Source organism: Trifolium pratense, linkage group LG5 (genome assembly GCF_020283565.1).
Source record: "Trifolium pratense cultivar HEN17-A07 linkage group LG5, ARS_RC_1.1, whole genome shotgun sequence".
NCBI classification, from domain to species: domain Eukaryota; kingdom Viridiplantae; phylum Streptophyta; class Magnoliopsida; order Fabales; family Fabaceae; genus Trifolium; species Trifolium pratense.
In genome coordinates, this window is record NC_060063.1 from 29,082,621 (window position 1) to 29,088,938 (window position 6,318).

Below are 6,318 nucleotides of genomic sequence, written 5' to 3' on the forward strand. Positions count from 1 at the left end.
TGACACAGAAAAGAGGAACAAATTGCTTGATTATATGATTTATTTATATATAATATCAATAGTCTATACTATAGCCTCCCGTGTTATAAGAATTGAACAATAAAGAGTGACAAAAAATTTAACTATTAACTATACAATGAAATGACACAGAATAGAGAAACAAATTACTTAATTATATGATTTATTATATATAATATCAATAGTCTATACTATAACCTCCCATGTTAAATAATTGAACAATAAATAGTGACAAAAAGTGAACAATAGTCTCCATTGATTAAACTTTATTGAGTGCTTTTGAATCGTGCACTATAAAGGAAAGGGTGAAAATAAGGCAACACCAATAGAATGTGCTTAATCTCTATTTAATTAATATATAAGTTGAGACAATATACAAATAAAAAATGCAGTGTACATACTTTAATAGTATACGATACAATAGAAATTGAGATAAATATATCATGAATATACAATAGAAATTGTGTCTATCCTAGTTGCACTCAGGCTTTAGCTAATCTTCCACAAACTCTAGAGTTTCCTTGTAGTTGGAGAACTGGTACAATATCAAGCTCGTGTCGAGCTTTTCTGCTTGTATATGGCACATTATGTGCACTAATTACTTGGTATCGGATATAAAGTCCTTATCTATTTAATCTCATGCTTCATGTGTTACCTAAAATTGCAAAAATTAGCGTTTCAGTAGGGATTAACAAAAGGCAGCCAAAATCTTAATCTAAATACAAAACAGAAAACAATGATAAGGGCCAAATTTGCTCACCTAAAATCACTCTTTAAGGTCGCAGTCCCGTTGTCGAGATGAACTAAATAATAAATTTCAAGCTTGATATTGAAAGCTACTCTCATATTTCCCTTCGGCGTGTACACACTTTAACCAATAGATCTTGAAAGACATCAACAACCGTTGAACCTCGCAATACAACATTGTGAAATCAAAGAGTACACACATAAACTATTGAAGCAAGAGTTCTTAAATTAGGAGACTTTGAAGTAACTAAAAAATCTAATATGCCTCTTTGGAATATTGGCAGGATCTTCCTTTATAAACCTTCGCCTATGAAATAATCATCTATTTTGTAACCCCCATTGCATTGCATTACACTGTCCACTATACCATATTTAAAAAAATAGAATTTAAAATATTTGATCGGATAAATCAAATATGGAAGTCTCCACTTTGAATTTGGTGCCTCTGGCAGCTTGAACTTGAAGGTGTGCCATGTGTTACCTGCAATGATGTGTCCATTTACAAACATAGTTAGCCACAACTCTCAACCACACCATTGAAAGTTAAAATGTTTATTAAAGTTAAAAGTTAAAATGTTTAATCAAGAAACATACATACATGCTTATTATAGTTGCAGCCACATGATTATGTGGTTAAAAATTATGCAGGCCGGATCTTGGAGTTATAACAGAACTGAAAAGTGGTTCCAAGTGCTCTTTAATTTGTAAAAACATTTTCAAAGTTAATTCAAGAATATTACTTTCATCAAAGAGAATGAAACAATGGTAACACTTTCTCAGCCCTGTCTTAAACAATCCAGTTTAGAATACAATCTAAAAGGCTCATTTGCATTATATAAGTGCTCACATCCAAATCCATCAAATTTCATTCAAGCACTTTCCACATTTTCATTTACTGTTGCCCAATTTATGATCTTTTTTTTTATATCAGAAAACTGATAATTGAATGCCCAATAATTTCAAGAAACTAAAAATTAGGTTCATAATCTTTTTACTTGATAATAGATTAGGGAAATCTCCGAATAATGTAGAGAAGTTCAAAAAACCATTTCAGGATCAACAACAATGAACTTAGAAAAGAGGGCTCACCCATTTAAGAACCACCAAAATCATTACCAAATCCTCATTTACAAATTAAGACATTGGCAACTGCAACATACAGAGCAACACAGCATCAATGAAATTGGTAGCAGAATCAAATCAAACAAATAAAATAAGAACCATAGAAGCTTAATCATCACTATATAAGCACTTTGGCTTTTATGTTCCAACACTATTTACTTGAGTGCTTGCAAAGTGAAGTCTTTCTTTTAAGTGAGGCCTTAAATATTCAAAGTGAAAAAACCATTCATAAATTTATAAGAAAGCGAAAGTTATAGAAATATTCATAAACTAAAAAATAATATAAGAATTAGTTTTTGCATCAATCAACATTTCATATAATATATATGCATAAATTGTGATCCAATGAATCACCAATAAAAATCACAATGCAACTTCGTAAAGGTAATCAACAGTTACAACATAACTACATGTCTTTTCTCAATGCATATTTATCTCATGAATGACCATTAACTTAAACATAATAAAAAATCACAACTTTGATTTATAATTAAATAGTTAAATTCATATGAATGAAAGATCTATATAATTGATGTACGATAAGAAACTAATAGAAGTTGGAATCAGCTTGTTTCTTTCAATGTGGTCATGTTAAGTAGGTAACCTTGATTAAAAACTTTACCATAAACATATTAGTGGAGAGTACACACACTTCTTTGATATAACTTTTTTAAGCTTATGTATTAAAATAATGAACAAAGTGAAAGCATTAGACACTTCCATCTGCACATGAATTAGAAGCATTTCAGAGGCAAAAGTTTCAAAATAAATAAAGAACCATAAATGTATTATAAGCATAAGTCTATAACCTTACTTCTTTGAGAAGCATGCAATCCCTCAAAATTAGGACCTCGAGCAAATTTCTACCAATGCAGCTGCCAAGTTTCCTGAGAGAAGAATTCAACTAACAAATTTAGGACCAGTATAAGAAAGAAACACACCACTATAAGAACCCAGCAGACCACCTCTAAAAGAAGCTTCATGTAAATAACAAATCAAAATAAGAAAAACATATAGTAGTTATCAAACTCTAATTCTAAAACAAAAAAGTAAAGCCAAAGAAATACAAAATTAGGGATTAGAAATACAAATGAAATAAAATAGATGGCTATTAAAAATTAGGTATTTTGAAAAAGAAAGAGTATACCCAGAATCAAACAATAACATTGTCGTCGTTGGGTTTGTGAACCTGAACAAACAATAACATTCCCAAAAAAAATTAAAAATCAGAATATGAAATTAAATCATGAAATAAGGAAGGGATTGAGAAGCAAGTTAAAACCTTTCTTATTGACAAAGCTGAAGAAGCATATACCCAAAATTTGAGGAAAAAAGTTGACAACATAGAAAACCATATCAAAAACACGATAAAGATAAACGTTGTTTTTGAAATTTTTGGAGGGGTTTTTGAAATTTGAAAGAATGATGCATTAGTCAAAGTTTGCAGAGAACACTTAGTTTTTCACCAAAATGGAAGTTTTAGTTGAAGATGGAGAGAAAGAAGACATCAACAAAGCAGAAAGGGAAGATAAAGATTCTTTCCTTTTTCTTTTTTTTAATTTTTTTTTCTTTTTTCTGTTATATTGAATTTCAAAATTTGCAAAACACATTCAATGAAACTAACTTATTACTTATAAAAAAGTTTATAGATTGAATCTGAAATTAAAATTTTGAAATAAAAAATCTTATTAAAAGTAATAGTATATCGGTTTGGTTTTCTCCTTAATTAAAGTTTACAAATACCAAATAAAACAAATTAAAATTGATACAAATCTAAAAAAAAATCTGAAATTCAACAAAATCAATCATATTATTGCAGTGGAGAAAAAAATCCCACTAAAAACTCCTAAAAAGTAGGGATTATTAGCTAAAAGATAGAAACAAATCCTAATAAATATGACAACTAAGCAACAATATTTTTAAAAAAATAGAAAGAGGCAAATAGAAAAATATGCTAATCTAAATTGATAAGGAAAAACTTTTCACGTAGACATTCAGGTAGTCCAACATTTTTGAGTCACGGATGAAAGAGGTAAATAGAAAAAAGTTTCATTTATGGAACAATATATTTACCTAATGTAGTCATATGCATATAAATCATTGTGCTTATGAAGATAAAAAAAAAATAGAATAAATTGTACATACTCAATTTGATTTAACATGTAAAACTAAAATTAAATAGAAAAAAGACCAACTATAACCTGATTCAAAACCACAAAATTTGTCCTCCATTTTCTAATAAATAACAACTTACCCTGAAGATGTACACTACCTGTAAAGCACAACCCACTCAAATTATTTCACTTGTAAATAAAATTACCTGCAAACCAAGGGACCAAAAGTCACAAACTAAAACAAACCATGATACACAACACATAAAACCACTTACTCAAAATAGAAACACACAATTAGGAGGAGAACATGCAAGAAATTTGCAGATATGATATGAAAACAAAACAAATTAAAGAAATTGACAGATCACAGTAGCATTTGGGATCAGAATATATATATGCAAACTAAAAAAATGAAGTTGAATCATAATCTTTGACTAAACCCGCATGCCACAGTAGCATTAGGGATTGAAACAACATTTTATCTATATAAAAATTCTTATCAAAGAGAAAAACCTTCAAATGAAATGCTCCAATAAAAATAATCAGGGGATTTTTAGCTTTGGATTAAGATAGTATTGATTCTTACCAAACACAAACTTATATAGCCAATCAAAACAATTATCTAGTGTAACTAACTTTTCCCTCTAATAACCACAACCAATTGAAGAACAAAAAAACTGAAAGTAAGAACATAAACAGTACTTACAATCAAGAGGCATAGTATTGCTATATGCATAGTTTTCTCTCTGATTAATTCTGCAATAAAACTACCCTAATTTGTAAACCTGAACAAACAATAAAACATTCCAAAAATAAAATAAAATCAGAATTGAGCAATAAATACTTAAAGAAGAAACATCAAATTGAAGGAAATAAAATAAAACAAAATAGAATTGATCTAGAAACCCTTAAAATTTTTGCCTTTAAATTCCAACTTGTTCTCTCAGAATCAATTTTTTCAATTTCAGAAAAATGGTCACCATTACCAATCATGAAAGCCATTTTCAACTAAAAACAGTTTGTTTTTTTTTTTCAAAAATTAAATAGTGATTGAAAAAAGGAATTAAAACAACAGGCGAGGAAAGAATGTTTTGAATTTGTTTGGTGTGGCTGAGACAATAAACTCAATAACTGCTTAAATAGACTCACCATCTAACCCTATTTCAATTATAAAATGAATAAATCGATTGAATTTCAAGGCGGGAGAATCTGAAAGTGAATTTCGAAATTACTTTTTACCTCTTGATATAATCTTATCCCTTTGGAGGGAAATCCAATCTGCATGTGTATTGACCAAACCTGCAAAATCAACAGATAATGAATCATTAAAATGGGTATTCTTCAAAATTGGGTTTTTCTTCATCTAAAGACATGTGAAAATTTTCTCAAATTAGAGGAGGATTTGAAGAGAGTGAAGGGATAAAAATGGAATTTCTCTTGCGATGACAGAGGGAGAAGTAGATGTTGCATCGATAAGATGCTGAAACTTTTTGGATTTGAAAATGGTTTCAAAATTCATAGCCAAAAGAAGAAGATGAGTTCTGCGGAATTGTTCAATGAAAAGGACTTCTCGATGCTGTTCCACTGTCCACTTTTCAACGCATGCGTTTTTTTTATTCTTTTGTTCAATCCGGACCGGGCTTCTTTGGGCCTTGTTGGACTGGACTCTTGCTTATGGCCCAGTAAGCGATGTGATGAATTGGAGGGGAAGAAAATTCGAATTCATGGCCAAAAGAAGCAAGTTTTTTCAAAATCTTCCACCTAGGATTTGTGCAGATTGTGTGTGTGATTGACATTTGTCAGAAATTTCCATTTAGCTGTGGTCTTTTTGTGTAGTTAGTATGATTAAAAAAATATATATATAAACTCATTCCAAGATCCAACCTATGAGGTAATTAGCTAGACATCATAAAGTGAAGAAGATCCATGATTATGATGCAATAATTCATGGATTGATGATGATGATGATGATGATAATGATGGATCAATTCTTCATTCAAAGTGATGAAACTTGTGCTTCTCAGCTCTGACAATGGTGTGAATAGTGGATTTAGCTCAAAACTTCGAACTTGCTTCAGAAATTTGCTTTTCCTTATACAGACCGGATCTGTTGCGCCACGCGCCAGATCTGCTGCTGCCCCAATAATATTGTTGTTTGTAAAAATAATTCCTATTTTGAGTTTTGTTTTTGCAAGAATGAACCATTGTTTTGAGCTTCTAGGCCCAAATTACATAGATCCACTTGTTGGTAACAATCCACTCCACAACTATTATTAACCACACCCCTCCTTTGATTGAGACCAACCATATTATCTCT

The 6,318-nt window shown here is 30.2% G+C and overlaps 1 long non-coding RNA gene across 12 annotated transcripts; it reads right to left on the reverse strand.

The window, feature by feature from the left end:
• Positions 1-349: 349 nt before the first annotated feature.
• LOC123884709 lies at positions 350-6,318 on the reverse strand. 12 transcript variants are annotated; one of them, XR_006800908.1, is made up of 10 exons: positions 5,241-5,639; positions 4,708-4,786; positions 4,142-4,207; positions 3,035-3,076; positions 2,702-2,774; positions 2,492-2,610; positions 1,855-1,914; positions 1,364-1,438; positions 779-1,246; positions 350-673 (listed from the first exon to the last, which is right to left on the reverse strand). It is a non-coding gene; the product is annotated as an uncharacterized LOC123884709 (long non-coding RNA). The 12 variants fall into 12 exon arrangements; XR_006800915.1 differs by lacking the exon at positions 1,364-1,438 and adding an exon at positions 2,808-2,864 and having other exon boundaries at positions 2,702-2,737; positions 5,241-5,634; XR_006800909.1 differs by lacking the exon at positions 1,364-1,438 and having other exon boundaries at positions 1,761-1,914; positions 5,241-5,643.